The following is an 18,412-nucleotide window of genomic DNA, read 5'->3' as shown; positions in this document are numbered from 1 at the left end:
GTGACCCCTGGGGACTAACCCTGTATTTCATTTGATGTGCTTTATCATGACAAACCAGAATATATATGGTTTAGGGGTGGGGATCTCGACCATTTACAAGATATTAGAATTTTCTCAAATGGCAGGGGGTCGGGATGACCCCTGGGGACTAACCCTGTATATCATTCAAACAATCTTAGCATGACAAACCAGAATATATATGGTTTAGGGGTGGGGATCTTGACCACTTACAAGATATTAGAACTTTTTTAAATGGTATGGGGTGGGGGTGACCCCTGGGGACTAACCCTGTATTTCATTTAATGTGCTTTATCATGACAAACCAGAATATATATGGTTTAGGGGTGGGGATCTCGACCATTTACAAGATATTAGAACTTTCTCAAATGGCAGGGGGTCGGGATGACCCCTGGGGACTAACCCTGTATATCATTCAAACCATCTTAGCATGACAAACCAGGATATATATATGGTTTAGGGGTGGGGATCTTGACCACTTACAAGATATTAGAACTTTCTTAAATGGCATGGGGTGGGGTGACCCCTGGGGACTAACCCTGTATTTCATTTAATGGGCTTTATCATTTAGAACATTTTCAATTAAAAAGATTGTGTCTATCACAAACGGTTTTCAATTTCTAATCATTTGAAAATTTTAAACTATAAAATCCCATAGGGTTCTATAGTAAAACCCTCTTTTCTTTTTGCCCCTCAAAGTACCCCTTTATAAACCCCATTGCACAAACAAAACCCTGATTGCACCACTAGACATGTTAGTCTAACATATTGTGAAAGAAGAAGAAGAAGAAGAAGAAGAAGAAGAAGAAGGCTCACAAGGCCTTTTGGCCAGGCGATGTTAAAATCATGTCCAATTTATACATTGCAATGATTCTATACTCCAAATAAAGTTAATATGTTCTAATAATTTGAATAAAATGCTCTGCAGGGCGCAGCTTGATACGACCGCAGAGGTCGAACCCTGAACAGTTGGGGCAAGTATGGACACAACATTCAAGCTTGATACAGCTCTAAATTTAGATTGTGATTAAGTATTTGACACAGCATAGGTTTCTGACACAGAATGAATGTGGTCTAAGAACTTAAAAATTTTAAATTGGACATTCACCTATTATGGTCCAATATCCAAAATCTAAATACATGGTTAGATTCAGCATATCAAAGAACCCCAAGAATTCAATTTTTGATGAAATCAAACAAAGTTTAATTTTGGACCCTATTGACCTCAATGTGGACAAAGTTGATAATGGGGCCCAAAAATCAAAAATCTAAATACATGGTTAGATTCAGCATATCAAAGAACCCCATAAATTCAATTTTTGTTGAAATCAACCAAAGTTTAATTTTGGACCCCGATTTGGACCAACTTGAAAACTGGGCCCATAATCAAAAATCTAAATACATGTTTAGATTCAGCATATCAAAGAACCCTAAGAATTCAATTTTTGTTAAAATCAAACTAAGTTTAATTTTGGACCTTTTGGACCTTAATGTAGACCAATTTGAAAACGGAACCAAAAATTAAGAATCTAAATACACGGTTAGATTCAGCATATTAAAGAACCCCAATAATTCAATTTTTGATAAAATCAAACAAAGTTTAATTTTGGACCCTTTGGACCTCAATGTGGACCAATTTAAAAACAGGGCCCTAAATCCAAAAACTTCATACACGGTTAGAATCAGCATATTAAAGAACCCCAAGAATTCAAGAATAAAACCCCATTGAAATTGGTCAAGAAATAAGCAATTTATACGAAGTATCTTCTTTTGCACAATACTGTGCAATTGAATATTTCTTGCTATTGCGCAATACTGTACAATTGACAATTTCTTGCTATTGCGCAATATTGTGCTATTGGATATTTCTTGCTATTGCACAATACTGTGCAATTGAAGATTTCTTGCTATTGTGCAATACTGTGCAATTGAAAATTTCTTGCTATTGCACAATACTTATTATATAATAATTTACACATCCTGTTTGGTGTGTATCTCCTACCATATCATTATTATTTGCTTTTAAATATAAAACAGAAATAACCAACTTCAAATGGAAAATTTTAAAAGAAAAAAAAAAGGAAAAAAAAAAAAATCCCCCCCAAATTTTTTGAACCCCCTTATGATTCATCACCCCCAAACTCAATCCCAGCCTTCCCTTTGTGGTATGGTACCTTGCAGTACAATTTCAGAGAGATCCATACACTTACACACAAGTTATTATCATGAAACTAGAAAAACGTTGTTTTTGCCCCTTTTTTGGCCCCTAATTCCTAATATTTTGAGGCAATTACCCCCAAAATCAATCCCAGCATTCCCTGTGTGATATGGAACCTTGTGGTACAATTTCAGAGAGATCCATACACTTGAACACAAGTTATTGTCTGGAAACTAGAAAAATGCTTATTTTTGGCCCCTTATTCCTAAACTTTTTGGGCAATTTACCCCAAACTCAATTCAAGCTTTCCCTGTGTGATATGGAACCTTGTGGTACAATTTCAGAGAAATTTGAGAACGATCCATACACTTACACACAAGTTATTGTCATGAAACTAGAAAAATGCTTGTTTTTTGCCCCTTTTTTGGCCCCTAATTCCTAATATTTTGAGGCAATTACCCCCAAACTCAATTCAAGCTTTCCCTTTGTGATATGGAACCTTGTAGTACAATTTGAGAAAGATCCATACACTTACACACAAGTTATTGTCATGAAACTAGAAAAATGCTTGTTTTTTGCCCCTTTTTTTGCCCCTAATTCCTAATATTTTGAGGCAATTACCCCCAAAATCAATCCCAGCATTCCCTGTGTGATATGGAACCTTGTGGTACAATTTCAGAGAGATCCATACACTAACTCACAAGTTATGTCTGGAAGTTACAAAAATGCTTATTTTTGGCCCCTTTTTGGCCCCTAATTCCTTAACTGTTGGTACCATAACCCCCAAAATCAATCCCAACCTTCCTTTTGTGGTATTGAACCTTATGGTAAAATTTCATAGAGATCCATTCACTTAAACTAAAGTTAGGGTGTGAAAACCAATGTGTCTTCGGACGACGCCGGACGACGACGACGCCAACGTCATACCAATATACGACCGCAAAAATTTTTGCGGTCGTATAAAAATTACAAAATTAAAAAAATTGTCATTTTTATGCAGGTATTGTTTTATGATAATGATGTAAAACTATCTATGCCACATGGAAATTTCAAACCTTTAAGCATCTTATGTCCGACATTCTACCAAATCAGATGCAGGCGATACTTAAAGGACAATAATTACGTCTAGTTTGTATACAATTGAATAGAGATAATGGGTGTATATATCTATGAAACAGCAAACTCAAACAAAAAATGTACAAATGTTTATATCTTTTTATTTTTAATGAGATAACTGTACAAACAATCGATTCATGGATTTCAACAATATCAATAACAATAAAATATCACCAACAAATCACATGTCGATGATAATAAAAATACAGAAACTATCTTAAAAATATTTCTGTTTAAAAAATACAACAATTTCTGTCTCAAGTAAAAAATAAAATACTTTATCAATTAAATTCTGCTTTGTTACATCTTTTTTAAGTTACTTGTTTAGTGTAATTACTATGGACAGTTATCAGTAAAAGAATGATTTTGTAACATATAAAGTCATACCAAACAAAGTTAAATATATAGACTAATAGGAATTGTAGTTTCAATCTACTTTTAATAGTTAATGTAATATTTGGAAACACGGATACAAGAAAATTACCACACGAATCCGTTGCCCAATCTATATAATAAAACTAGACAGATTCAGACCTAATATGTATTAATCAGCAAAACATGGATCTTTCCTCGTTATGATTGATTGATTGTTGGTTGCTTAACGTCCATTCCTCGTTATGAAATGATATACATGATATTTACAAATGTAGATATATATAATTTGTAAAAAAATCTTGTTTGATATGTTTAACAACTTTAAAATTGTAGAAGGGAAATTATATACATATAAAAAGGTCATTATTTAAAGGAATGTCATGAAAGTGTGAACATCTTTATATCAAACTAATGCAGACATGATTATTAAATACTCCCTTGTTTCTGGTATAAATTTCATTGATTTTGTAAAAAAATCTTTTTGATGATTCAAACTAAAAAAGAAAATATTGTTTCGTTGCTTCCAAAAATTAATATTTCTCAATTAAGGTAAATCTGGATGATTAATAATTTGTGTAACTAAAAAGTAAAATCACAAAAATACTGAACTCCGAGGAAAATTCAATCGATAAGTCCCTGATCACACGGCAAAATCAAATGACAAAACACATCAAACGAATGGACAACAACTGTCATATTCCTGACTGGGTACAGGCATTTTCACATGTAGAAAATGGTGGATTGAACCTGGTTTTATAGCGCTAAACCTCTGACTTGTACGACAGTCTTATCAAATTCCGAAGTAAATATAAATAAAATAAAGTTTGAGATGCAAAGTTAACCTGCATTGAAAACACAGTTTATTCTGTATTGAAAATGCAGTACAATCAAGAGAAGACAAAACTTTAATTACAAGATTTCAATGAATTGGTTCCTAAAAATAAATAACACAAATGAGGATTCTATTGTATGCAACATTTGAAATATTAGCAAAATCATTATTTTACTTTATAACTTCATTCTACTTTCAGAAAGGCAGATTTTTGTATTTAGTTTTATAACAATTCTATCTTTAATATTCATCTTTAAAAAAAAGCAGTCTTTAACCAAAACAAAATTCTTTACTAATCATTGATATTATGTTGATAGTCCTAAATATAAAGCTTTATTACAACTGTCACATAAACTTAACATTAACCAAGTAAACTAAACATTGACCAATGAACCATGAAAATGAGGTCAAGGTCAGATGAACCATGCTAGGCAGGCATGTACAGCTAACAATTCTTCCATACAACAAATAGAGATGACCTATTGCTTATAGTTTAAGAAAAACAGACCAAAACACAAAAACTTAACACTGAGCAATGAACCTTGAAAATGAGGTCAAGGTCAAATAAAACCTGCATGACTGCCAAATAGATCATAAAATATTTCCATACACCAAATATAGTTGAACTATTGCATATAGTATAAGAAAAACAGACCAAAACACAAAAACTTAACTATAACCACTGAACCATGAAAATGAGGTCAAGGTCAGATGACACCTGCCAGTTGGACATGTACACCTTACAGTCCTTCCATACACCAAATATACTAGACCTATTGCTTATAGTATCTGAGATATGGACTTGACCACCAAAACTTAACCTTGTTCATTGATCCATGAAATGAGGTCAAGGTCAAGTGAAAACTGTCTGACGGGCATGAGGACCTTGCAAGGTACGCACATACCAAATATAGTTGAACTATTGCACATAGTATTAGAAAAAAAGACCAAAACTCAAAAACTTAACTTTGACCACTGAACCATGAAAATGAGGTCAAGGTCAGATGACACCTGCCCGCTAGACATGTACACCTTACAATCATTCCATACACCAAATATAGTAGACCTATTGCATACAGTATAAGAAAAACAGACCAAAACACAAAAACTTAACTATAACCACTGAACCATGAAAATGAGGTCAAGGTCAGATGACACCTGCCAGTTGGACATGTACACCTTACAGTCCTTCCATACACCAAATATACTAGACCTATTGCTTATAGTATCTGAGATATGGACTTGACCACCAAAACTTAACCTTGTTCACTGATCCATGAAATGAGGTCGAGGTCAAGTGAAAACTGTCTGACGGGCATGAGGACCTTGCAAGGTACGCACATACTAAATATAGTTATCCTATTACTTATAATAAGAGAGAATCTAACATTACAAAAAATCTTAACTTTTTTTTCAAGTAGTCACTGAACCATGAAAATGAGGTCAAGGACATTGGACATGTGACTGACGGAAACTTCGTAACATGAGGCATCCATATACAAAGTATGAAGCATCCAGACCTTCCACCTTCTAAAATATAAAGCTTTTAAGAAGTTAGCTAACGCCGCCGCCGCCGCCGCCGGATCACTATCCCTATGTCGAGCTTTCTGCGACAAAAGTCGCAGGCTCGACAAAAATCACTTATAAAAAATTAAGGAGTTTTAAGTTAAAAAATAATGTCATATAGAATTAAAGAAATGTAATTTTTCAAACTGAATCCATAAATTCACTATAAAAACATTTTATAAATCTTGCATTTATATAGTAAAAAGATGTAAAACTATGTACATTTCAAAATTCAGCACTAAAATTATGTTGGAATTGATTAAAATACTGAAAAAAGTCAGGGAGAAAACCTATTTACAATATATTTGTGATGGTTTTCTGTCATATTCACAAAATTCTCCACTATTGAGTAAAAATTAAAAATAGCTCTGCATTTCTTTGTTATACAAGTACCTTGAAACTATGTGTGATAAATTCATTTTGAAATATACTTCAAAGAGAAACAATCTTTTATGATTCTAATATTGCTATAGTTTATAATTGTGAAGCTGGATTGTCATAAGCGTAAGCTGCTTTTCCAATGTCTGTTAACTGTGAGTCAGCATTGTATAATTTTTCCTTGGTATTAGGTCCCCAGTCAGCTGTTGGCGTTGTTACTATTCTAAGTCTCTGTAAATATAAATAATATGTGGTTAAGTTGATGTTTGATGCAATAATATGTGGTTAAGTTGACGTTTGGTGCAATTATATGTGGTTAAGTTGACATTTGGTGCAATAATATGTGGTTAAGTTGACGTTTGGTGCAATAATATGTGGTTAAGTTGACGTTTGGTGCAATAATATGTGGTTAAGTTGACGTTTGGTGCAATATGTGGTTAAGTTGACGTTTGTTTGGTGCAATAATATGTGGTCCAGTTGACGTTTGGTGCAATAATATGTGGTCAAGTTGACGTTTGGTGCAACATTATGTGGTTAAGTTGACGTTTGGTGCAATAATATGTGTTTAAGTTGATGTTTGGGGTGCAATAATATGTGGTTAAGTTGATGTTTACTGCAATAATATGTGGTCCAGTTGACTTTGGTGCAATAATAGATGGTCAAGTTGACGTTTGGTGCAATATGTGGTCAAGTTGACATTTGGGGTGCAATAATAAGTGATTAAGTTGATGTTTGGTGCAATAATATGTGGTCCAGTTGATGGTTGGTGCAATAATATGTGGTCAAGTTGATGTTTGGTGCAATAATATGTGGTTAAGTTGACGTTTGGTGCAATGTTATCTACAGTGGTTATCAAAAATGTAGATTACTGTGAATCAATTATAATTCATGGAGTACTAATTTTAATGAGTTTTGTATGGATAGTTGAACCAAAAATTCTTTGAAAACAATAATGCATTTCACAGTGAGCAACTCTCACAAAGAAGACCTTTTTGGTCTCTGTCTCTGTCCTGTTTCAAAATACAACTTAGTTACCTTGCAAATTCAATTGCAATCTTTAGCACATGTACCCAATGTTTCATTGAATAAAATTCTTAATTTTTAAATCCAACATTGTGCTATTTATGAAGCAACACTGCCAAAAAACAATTAATTAAATAATTGAATATTTCAGTGTATACTCACTTCAGTGACTTTCCCAGGAGTGATGATGAATTTATAAACAAAGTACAAAGGTATAGGACATAACACTACGGCAGTCACACACCATCCAATAATCTGGGCGAATTCTGGGGAAAATACTCCATCTTTTACTTTAGGTGGTACATACTCAATTAGACGGTATGCAAACAGACCCTGTAATGTAAAGTCAACATGATACATAAGCAATGGTTGAAATATTACTTTAATTTAGGTACATAGTCAATCTCATAGTATACAAACAGACCATGTAGCTTTTCCCAACAACATAAATTGTCAAAAATCTATAAAATTTATTCAGTATGAGCAGTGAAAACAAGTAATGAATGAAATATAGAATAGTCTTAAAATATTATTTTACACTATATAAGACCTCCTCTTTTCTTTTATTCCTAGATGCATGGTGTTTAATTTAGTAATAGTTAACTATACGTTTTTGTTTACTTTTGCTTGAACCTTTCTTTTTTTCCAGAGAAGTAGGATGTTGTTGGTTGTTGTGGTATTTTGTACTGTTCACAGCATGTTGTGGAATTTTGTGCTGATTTTTATCACAATATAGGCCCTTAGACAATTGAGCATTTTGATCTCTGTTGTGCACTACCTATAGCTATGCACAATACAATTAAATAGGAAGTATAAAAATGTTAAGAAGAGTATATTTGAAAAGATTTCAAATACTCATAAAAACATTTTTGAATTGTTTTACATTGTTATTTTCTGGGCTTTTTATAGCTGACTATGCGGTATGGGCTTTGCTCATTGTTGAAGGTCGTACAGTGACTTATAGTTAATTTCTGTGTCATTTTTGTCTCTTGTGAAGAGTTGTCTCACTGGCAATCATACCACATCTTTTTTATATTTCCTGATATACAGATTATTTTACAAATATCTAAAAGTTTTATACATAGAGTAAAGATGATTAAACCTGAAATTCTGTATATTCATAAATTTTTGCATGCATTTATTATTGCGATTTTTTAAAAGTGGATAAAAATTTGAAATTTATTGTTATTAAGTCTAATCTGCATAAATATACATGCATCAGGTGTCATAATGCATGTAATTATTGCAATCGCATCCAGTCCTCGCAATAATTTCTGAACAGTATATTACTTACCCCAATAAGAAGTGGTGAAGCTAACACCCAACAAAACAACCAATATGTTGTTGGTGCTGGGGTTTTACCCAACATAAATTCAATATCTTTTATAAATCTTGTCACTCCTGTGAAAAAAAGTAAAAAGAACAATTTTTTTTGGTATGAATAATAATTAATTTAAAGTATCTGATGAAAAAGTTAATTGATAAGAATAAAGGGCAGATAACTCAAACTGAAATTTTAAAACAAATAATATACGTTAGGGAAGAATTTTTGAGTTAGAACCGGATAGCTTTGTATACATCAAGTGTGTTGTCGTGTAACAGCATGGCATTCTCTAAATTGTGCCATGGACTGAACATTCCTACTTCGACTAGACAATCATGTCTGAATGGTTTTGCACTGCTCATTTATAGCTTGCTGTTCGGTGTGAGCCAAGACTCTGTGCTGAAGGCTGTACTTTGGCCTATAATGGTTTACAAATTGTGACTTGGATGGAGAGTTGTCTCATTGGCACTCATACCAAATCTTATTTCTTGATCTTCATGTTTAGCTGCTTGATTTATGATAAATCATGAAAATTGTTAAAAAAAAAAATCATCTTAAATTCATTTGGCCATGAATATATTTGTTGATTTAAAGTTGATGGTTCATTCATATGTTCATAAAGAAACATGATGTTCATCTTCATTTAAAACCCTTTTAACTTCCTTGTTCAAAGAAAATACGACTGACTTACCATAAACCCATAGTAAGGATACACATTCACATGTGGCTACACACAATACAGAGAAATCACTCACCACAAACCCATAGTACGGATACACATTCACATGTGGCTACACACAATACAGAGAAATCACTCACCATAAACCCATAGTACGGATACACTTTCACAAGTGGCTACACACAATACAGAGAAATCACTCACCATAAACCCATAGTACGAATACACATTCACATGTGGCTACACACAATACAGAGAAATCACTCACCATAAACCCATAGTACGGATACACTTTCACAAGTGGCTACACACAATACAGAGAAATCACTCACCACAAACCCATAGTACGGATACACTTTCACAAGTGGCTACACACAATACAGAGAAATCACTCACCATAAACCCATAGTACGGATACACATTCACATGTGGCTACACACAATACAGAGAAATCACTCACCATAAACCCATAGTACGGATACACTTTCACAAGTGGCTACACACAATACAGAGAAATCACTCACCATAAACCCATAGTACGGATACACTTTCACATGTGGCTACACACAATACAGAGAAATCACTCACCATTAACCCATAGTACGGATACATATTCACAAGTGGCTACACACAATACAGAGAAATCACTCACCATAAACCCATAGTACGGATACACTTTCACAAGTGGCTACACACAATACAGAGAAATCACTCACCATAAACCCATAGTACGGATACACATTCACATGTGGCTACACACAATACAGAGATAATCTCAAGTCAATTTACATCAGTCTCCAATTTTGGAACTAAACAATATCTTAATATCTAAAACTCTGCACAAATACTTCAATATATTTTAACAACTATATAAAAATATTATAAAGACTTTATACTTTGTCAAATTCTTTGTTATTTTACCTCATACTATGCACTCTTAGCCATTTAAGTATTCTTATTAAACTAAAATAGTGATTGTCATTTTGGTGTTCTCTGTATCTTTTTAAATTTTATCAAGAAACATTTTGTACTCCTCTACCCTTTGCCACAGTAAAAAACATCTTGCATTGTCCTTCAAAACCATATCAATTTCGTTACAATTTGTTTAAATCTTCTTTACATTATTTTATTCACAATTGCTTATAAAAGTAGAGTCTGTTTTGTATAGTATAAATAAAAAAGTACCAGAGTTATTTCCCTTATATTGTAACTATTTTTTTTAGAATTTTCAATGATACATTTAATATCAATTTAGATAAAATAGACATTTTGTTAAAGAGCAGAAAATAAAATAATTACTGTTCAAGAAGAATAAAATACACATGAGACTTTTAAGCTAATGGTGTAACATGTCAAGGCCAAGAAGAAACCCACCATGTGCACCATAACATACATATGAGCAGGGATGGGCACGATTACTGACAAATGTAATCGATTAATAATCGATTACATGAAGGTATTTTGTGCAATCGATTAATAATCGATTACCCAGATTTTTGTATGTAATCGATTGCAATCGATTACTTTATCAAAAGTAATTACATTACTTTTCGATTACTGTCAATTACATGCTTCAAAATTTAAAACAAAAAAAAAGTAAGTTAAAAACTATTATGTTGATCAACGTTTGTATAGTAGATATTTAGAACTTTACCAAAAAACAGCATTTAAATCATTGTTTCCAAATTATAAGTTGACAGTTGTTATCTAGATGGAATCTCTTACTGAGGATCAGAATTATTTAAAAAAATCTTGAAATTTGACTTTCAACATGAATTAGAGATGACTTTGCATTCCATCAATCACTTATATATATGTTTAAGGTTTTTTTCAATAATTTTGCTTTCGTACTGACTTAAGGTAGCTTTTTTGTTTTTATTCATTAAAAGCAGGTATATTTTAGCATAATTATTTACAATGTTGGAAGTTTTCTCTGAAGAAAGTATAAAAAAGTAGAATTATTAATTAGTTCAGCTAATTTTAAGGATCAAAATTTATAATTATAATGACAAACATGATTTAATCCTTTTGTTGGAAAACCACCTTAATTATAGGTTATAAAACTGCCAATGGAGTACAATTTATAACCTGGGGCAAAACATTGTAAATCTCCATCTTAATTAGACAAACAGTAATTGAAATAAAAACAAAGTATGTGTCTTATATAGTGATTAGAAGACTTTGATCGTCTGATTAGTAAAGACAAGAAGTTTGTTAAGATTTTTTTATTCTATAATAAAATTATAAACAGTATATATTTATAGTGTCAACGAGGGATACATGTATCTTTTTCTGAAAAGAATTTCAATGCATAGGCATTGGTTCACTGTTAAAAGGATTTTGTGTACTTATTTTCTATATACATGTATATCATAACATTATAAGAAATCAACTGTTTATCTATTCTAAGCTTAAATCTTATTGAAAAGTATGCTTTTAGGAAATTTAATACAAATAAGCTTACTACTGTAAGGAAGTACAGAACTTAACTTAAGACAGTCATTTCTTATTTTAAATCTATTTTCTTATTTCAAATCTATTTTCTTATTTTAATATAAAAGGTGTTGACTTATTGACAAGCACATAAATCCATTTGTTTCAAAAGCTAGATATAAAGTAAATTATGGTAGGGGATCTGGTTGATCATAATGCAGCTTGAGACAATAGATAGAAATATAAAGGCAGTTGATAAACTCTTAAGTCATATCAGTACTTCAAAGTGATGAATACATAAATGTTTTCATTTAAAATAGGTTATATTTCATCAAACTATTTTACTAAAGTAATCGAAATGTAATCGAAAGTAATCGATGATTACATCATGATTTTTGCTGTAATCGATTAAATTACGATTACATGTAATCGAAAATGTCTTCGATTACAGATTACTGTCGATTACTGGAAAAAATGTAATCATTTACAATCGATTACGATTACAGATTACGATTACCCCATCCCTGCATATGAGCACGAATATAATACTCACTTGCATAACACACCTCAAAGCCAAGAAACACACAATTCAACAATACACATATGACTTTTATACTTACTGGTGTTATACATGGTAAAGCCATAAAGAAACATATCACTCCCAATCCAATACACATGTGACTCTTATATTTTCTAAGTTTTGGGAACTCATCCTGTATACATGTCAAAACTGTATCCAATAAAGCAAACTGCAAAATAAAAATAGGCATTACATATCACAAAACTCAAAGAATTACAGCCGATTTCAATGAGTGTGTAAGCAAAGGTAATAGTATTGGTTAGCTTGCTTGCTAGCTGAACCGTGAAGACTAGGTTAGGTAAACTATCCTCCTTTTAAGAGTAGACTTGTCCGATAGATTATCTGTTTGTAGGACTAAGCTACTTTGAAAGGAGGGTAGTATACTTTACCTTATAATGACTTCATGGTTCAACTAGCAAGCAAGCTAACCAAAGATATTACCTTTGCCTACACACTCAATGGAATCGGCTGTAACAGTTGATTCTGTTTCATACTAATCTATGACTATCTTACAAACTGGACTTGTTGGTATTTCATAGGGAACCAATGCTTTATAAAATAAAACTTGCCTATATGTTTGCATAGAAATAGTCCACAACAATATAATTATTCCTAAATCCATAAAAAATAAAAGAATCCACAGTATTATTATCATTGCACAAATTAAAAAAAAAATGTGGGGAATAATATTCAAGTTTTGTTAAGAGTATAAGACGAAATTATCATACTAATGTAATAGATGGGTTATTTCCAGTCAAAAATTAGAAAAAAGTCCTGGTCTTTTACAAAATTTATTAGAAAAGAACTCCTGTAGTTTATATTACCATTAAACACGATTTATAGGTGCAAAGGGGAGATAATCCTTTTCCTTTAAATGAAATGTACAACTATCTGTCTTACCTCACTGTCAAGTCCAAGTGTAAACAACATGAAGAAAAACAAAACAGACCATAATTGAGGTAGAGGTAGGTTTATAGACAATGCCTCAGGGTAGGCTACAAAGGCTAATCCATAACCTGTAACAGAAAAAAATATAATTAATGAATTGTATTTTCTACTAGAGATTTTTTTGTTTGTTTTAACAGATTCTGAACAGAGGATCATTTCTGAATTGTTGTGATAGTCTCAGTGGTATCAAATTCAATATCAAATATCATCTTTGATTAAAATCTTAAAGGAAAATATGAATTAAGAAATAATTCATGGCAGCTGTAGATTTGTGGCTGCCATGAATTATTTGGATTCTAATGGGACAAATTCAGTAATTTTGTTAACTGTGATAGCCCTATACGCAAGATACTGTTTTGGCTGTTCCATTTTACCCCCATATGATAATATTATATAATTTAATAAAACAAAAAAATTTAAATCGTATTTTTCACCTACATATGTTCTTCTAATGTAATTTATTGCATTCTGAGATGTATAGAAGCTTTAAAACACTGAGTGTTTACATTTGATTTTTTGATTACGAAAACATACATATGATGTCACCTTGTCGCCATGCAAAGACGATAATATTTCATGAAATTTTCCTTTGATGAAATTTCAGCACGAAAAAAATAAATTGAAATGGACTGATATGTTTATTTTGCTTTAGAATAGATATAACTAAATGGTATCTGAATCTTGGACTATATTCTGTGGGTTTTAATGTCAAAATTTGAGAATAACTGGTAGTATAATAAAGTTGGGCGTAACACAGAACAGCTACTTTTATGTAGTTATGTGCTTGCGCTCAAAGTAGATATACTATGATTATGCTGGTTGACGATAACAGGTTGTCATATTAGAATTTAAATTTTAAAATAGCTTTACAAATAAAGACCTAAGGCATGCTACAAGAAAATTACAAAGTAATTTATGGCAAACTATTTCTTCATCTAAATCTATTCCATAATCTCTACAATGTATTGAAAAGTAACGTTTGATTAAAAATGGAAAACATCCTTGCTTACCTCCCCTGGCAACTTCTGAGACTTGAAGTCCTTTTTTCTTAGCTAATCCTCCAAATGTTGTAAAGATGACAAAACCTGCTATTATACTGGTAACCAGATCCATTACAGCGATTAACAAGACATCACTATAAATATAAACCAGTGTTTAAATAATAAAACATGACTATTAAAACATACTATAAAGGCCCTACAGATGAAGCTAGAAATAAAAGAATTTGTCACACAAATGCCATGCTCAAGCTTTGCAATTTTCGAGTTAAAAGGGATCTATTTCTAGAACGGTAAATGAATCACTACCCAAATTCAAACTGTCTGTAAGCATTGCGTAAGAATTTCATTAGTTTGTAGCACTGTGTATGAGTTTCATTAAAATTGGATGAGGCAAGCTTTAGAGTTAAGAGTGCAGAAACAAAATTGGACAGACAGAAGGTAATAGTTAACTATAATAAAAATAATTACCAAAAAATAACTGACCATGTAAATTACATTACATCCCATCATATTTGATCATATAAATATAAATAAAGACTTAAATTTTCTGTCAAGGAAAATTAATCTTACCCATATACATTGTTGCTGAATTTGTTGTAACTTCCAAACATTATAATTCCACCAAACGATACACTGAGAGAGAAAAACATCTGTCCTGCTGCAGCAACCCATACCTATAATAAATAAATTATAGATATGTTAGACTCCGATCGACGTCCGGTCACTAATCAACGTCCTTTCCTCAAATCGACGTCCAATTCGGACGTCACATTCTCAAATTGACGTCCAATTGTTTGATCCTCTAATCGACGTCAAATGTGCCGTCATGTATTGCCAAAACGATGTCCGATTTATTGTAGTCTTCTCTTATCGATGTTCAATATCAATGAATAATAAAAAAAGAAATTGCTGCACTTACACTTATACATGTACATGCATATTAATAAATGGCATATGCGTATACTTAAATAAGAACCCAACGACAAAGGAAACAAAACGACATATATATAGGGCAACACTCAGTCTTCAACAATGAACAAAATAAAGAAGTAAATGCCAACTGTTAGAGTATTATAATTTGGACTCTGTAAGAATTTTTTCAACAAATTCATTTGTTTTACACCTGGAGTGAAAAATATACAAAATAAATTGGCATTATGTTTTTATGTTGTGCTGTTACACCACTGTTTCAGGTTAGGGGAGGCTTAAGCGCTCACAAACATGTTAAACCCTGCCAAATATTTTATGTGCCTGTAGTCTAGTGGTTGTCCTTGGTTTATGTCTTGCATATTTGTTGTTCAGTATTTTTTTTGTTATAGGTATAGTTTTTATTTCTATAATAATTGTTTTATATGTTTCATGTCGAGACCTTTAATTGCCGACTTTATCATTCCATGATTCATTGTTGAAGGACGTACGGTATAGATATAAGAAGATGTGGTATGAGTGCCAAAAAGACAACTCTCCATCCAAGTCCCAGTTTATAAAAGAAAAACATTATAGGTCAAAATACAGTCTTAAACACGGAGCCTTGGCTCACACCGAACAGCAAGCTATAAAGGTAAAGGGCTATATAATTGCTTACATTCACTTCATTTGAACTCTGGTGTATAGTTGTCCAATTAGCAATCTCACCACATCTCCTTGTTTTTTATAAGCTCTTAAATTACATAAAAATTGATATCACAACCTGTAAACATTGGTAATACATTTAAAAAAAAGATTTTTAAATATATTTTATTTGTCACATAACCTATGTTTTGGTTGTAAAAATATTGACCTAAAACTGTCTTTACTACTTTTTTTATATTTATTCTTCTCGGACAATCCACGTTTCAGTTCTGTTATAAACTTTGCTTGTCCCCATTTCCGCAGTTTTGTTCATTTGTTTTAGATATATTTCCGTATAATATGGCATGTTGGCCAAAAATGTCTCTGCATTTGCATCTTTCCATAGGTCCATTAAAACGGACAGCGATTAGAGAAGCTTAAATTTGGACGTCGATTAGAGGAGCCAAACATTGGACCTCGGTTAGAGGGGGATATAATTTGCCGCTGATTTGGAATCTTATTTTATTGTGACGTCAGCTTTGGACATCGATTTGAGGAACGGACGTTGATCTGAGTCTTACATATATATGTTGTAATACATAATTTTAAAGATAAAATAAATATGTCCTTCAAATTAAAGTAAAACTTTTTCCTTTATAATTTTTTCAGGGCTATTAAAGCAATGGAAGGCCCTAAAACATATTGTGGTACTAGACAGACATGGGTAAAGGAACTTTTAACAATATATCTCATAGTAAATAGTCTCCAGTCAGGAATATCAACCTCCTTAGTTTCCCCTCATAAGGTATCATTGAAACTCACAAGCTGAAATACAAATTGCCCCCAGCATAGAAGTGAATTTTAATTTAAAAATATTTACAAATTAATCTTAAGGTGGTACCAAACACCTTGATTAAAAAATTTCATTGCATTTTAGACAAACACTAATTCTGATCATTGAGAACCTAATATTTCCTTAACATAATACAACATTATTAAAACACTCAGCTGATTTTTAGAGTTATCTCCCTGTAGTGTTAGGTACCAACTTGAAAGAGTTACAAATCAAAGACTTCTCAAATTTGAGGTACCTATGGTATAAAAAAAACACTATAATTAATTGACAAACACAGGGAATTGAATTTAAAACAAAATTCAGTACAATTGTCTAAGATGATAATGACCACTATTTCTGTAAGTATATCTTACAATCATGACTCATATATATACCTTTAGATCTGCTAGTTTGGACCATTCAGGTATCAAAAAATATTTTATTCCATCAATAGCACCATCAAGTGTAGCTCCTCGAATCAACAAAATCAACAAGATAACATATGGGAATGTGGCTGTGAAATATACAACCTGAAAAGATAAAAAGTATAAGTTCCAGTCCAGCAAAAAAAAAAAAAGATTTATGGGTTGAAAACCTACAAATAAATTCATATATTAAAATGCTAAGTTATATCAAAAGCCACCTAAGTTCATCGAAAACAATCACCCTTTACGGAATGCATCCAAATTGAATATTTGTAAAATGGACTTAATGGCATCCTGCACAAACTTTGAAAATGCGTCAATAGCTTCTAACAGAACTTTTATCTCCAAATGTTACAATTTCAAAGGCTATATTGACAGTATCAATGGTAATAACAGAACAATTACTCAATCTGTCTTGGTAAAGTAAAACATAGTTTGTCTGGCAAAAATAAACAAATCTTGTTAGCTTAGGAATGAGCAAATTAAGTATATATATAATCACTGTCGATTAAAAATATATTCGTTTCAAAACATATGATGTATAAATTTGCAAAAGGCAAACTATGGTTAATCAAACAAATATAAATAAGATCACACACACTTCCATTTCAAAGGTGCTCTATCAAATTATATTGTCTTAAACACACAAAATATAAATGAATGTGCTCTATATTATTAGACATTGACTTGCATACATATATATCATAAAACTTACTTCTCCAGATGACTTAATTCCCCTTACTAAACAGAGAACAACAACAATTCACGACAACAGCAGACAGAGTGCTAACTTCCATTGTGGATTTCCTGTGTCTGGGTAGAAATCATCAGCCTTGTTCATTACAGTTTTACTGAAAAAGAAATTCTTCTTAGAATAGGGGTGGTATTAATCTTACAGATAACATCCCTTTCATATTTAAACTATTTGGATTGTTGTAGTTGTACAAAAGACAACTGTTACTGTAGATTCCTTTTTATTTGTTAGATATTAATTTTTGTTGGAATAGGTGAACCAGGAAATTAAATGCTTAACGATTACATGTACAAATGTTCTATTGCCTTGAACACAGACATTGGTAAAATCATGAAATAAAATACCCACGTAAATAGGCTACTTGCCAATTCCCGTAATTGACCCTGTAATTAAAGATCCCTTTTTTAGTTGTCTCC

General features: G+C 32.0%; 1 pseudogene; it reads right to left on the bottom strand.

Annotated features, from left to right (window-relative positions):
• Nucleotides 1-4,789: 4,789 nt before the first annotated feature.
• LOC127705487 (sodium- and chloride-dependent glycine transporter 2-like) overlaps nucleotides 4,790-18,412 on the bottom strand; it is an 83,443-nt pseudogene continuing 69,820 nt past the window's right edge.

This window comes from Mytilus californianus, unplaced genomic scaffold (assembly GCF_021869535.1).
Source record: "Mytilus californianus isolate M0D057914Y unplaced genomic scaffold, xbMytCali1.0.p SCAF_6, whole genome shotgun sequence".
Taxonomy (NCBI): domain Eukaryota; kingdom Metazoa; phylum Mollusca; class Bivalvia; order Mytilida; family Mytilidae; genus Mytilus; species Mytilus californianus.
This window is presented reverse-complemented; position numbering and strand designations above follow the sequence as displayed.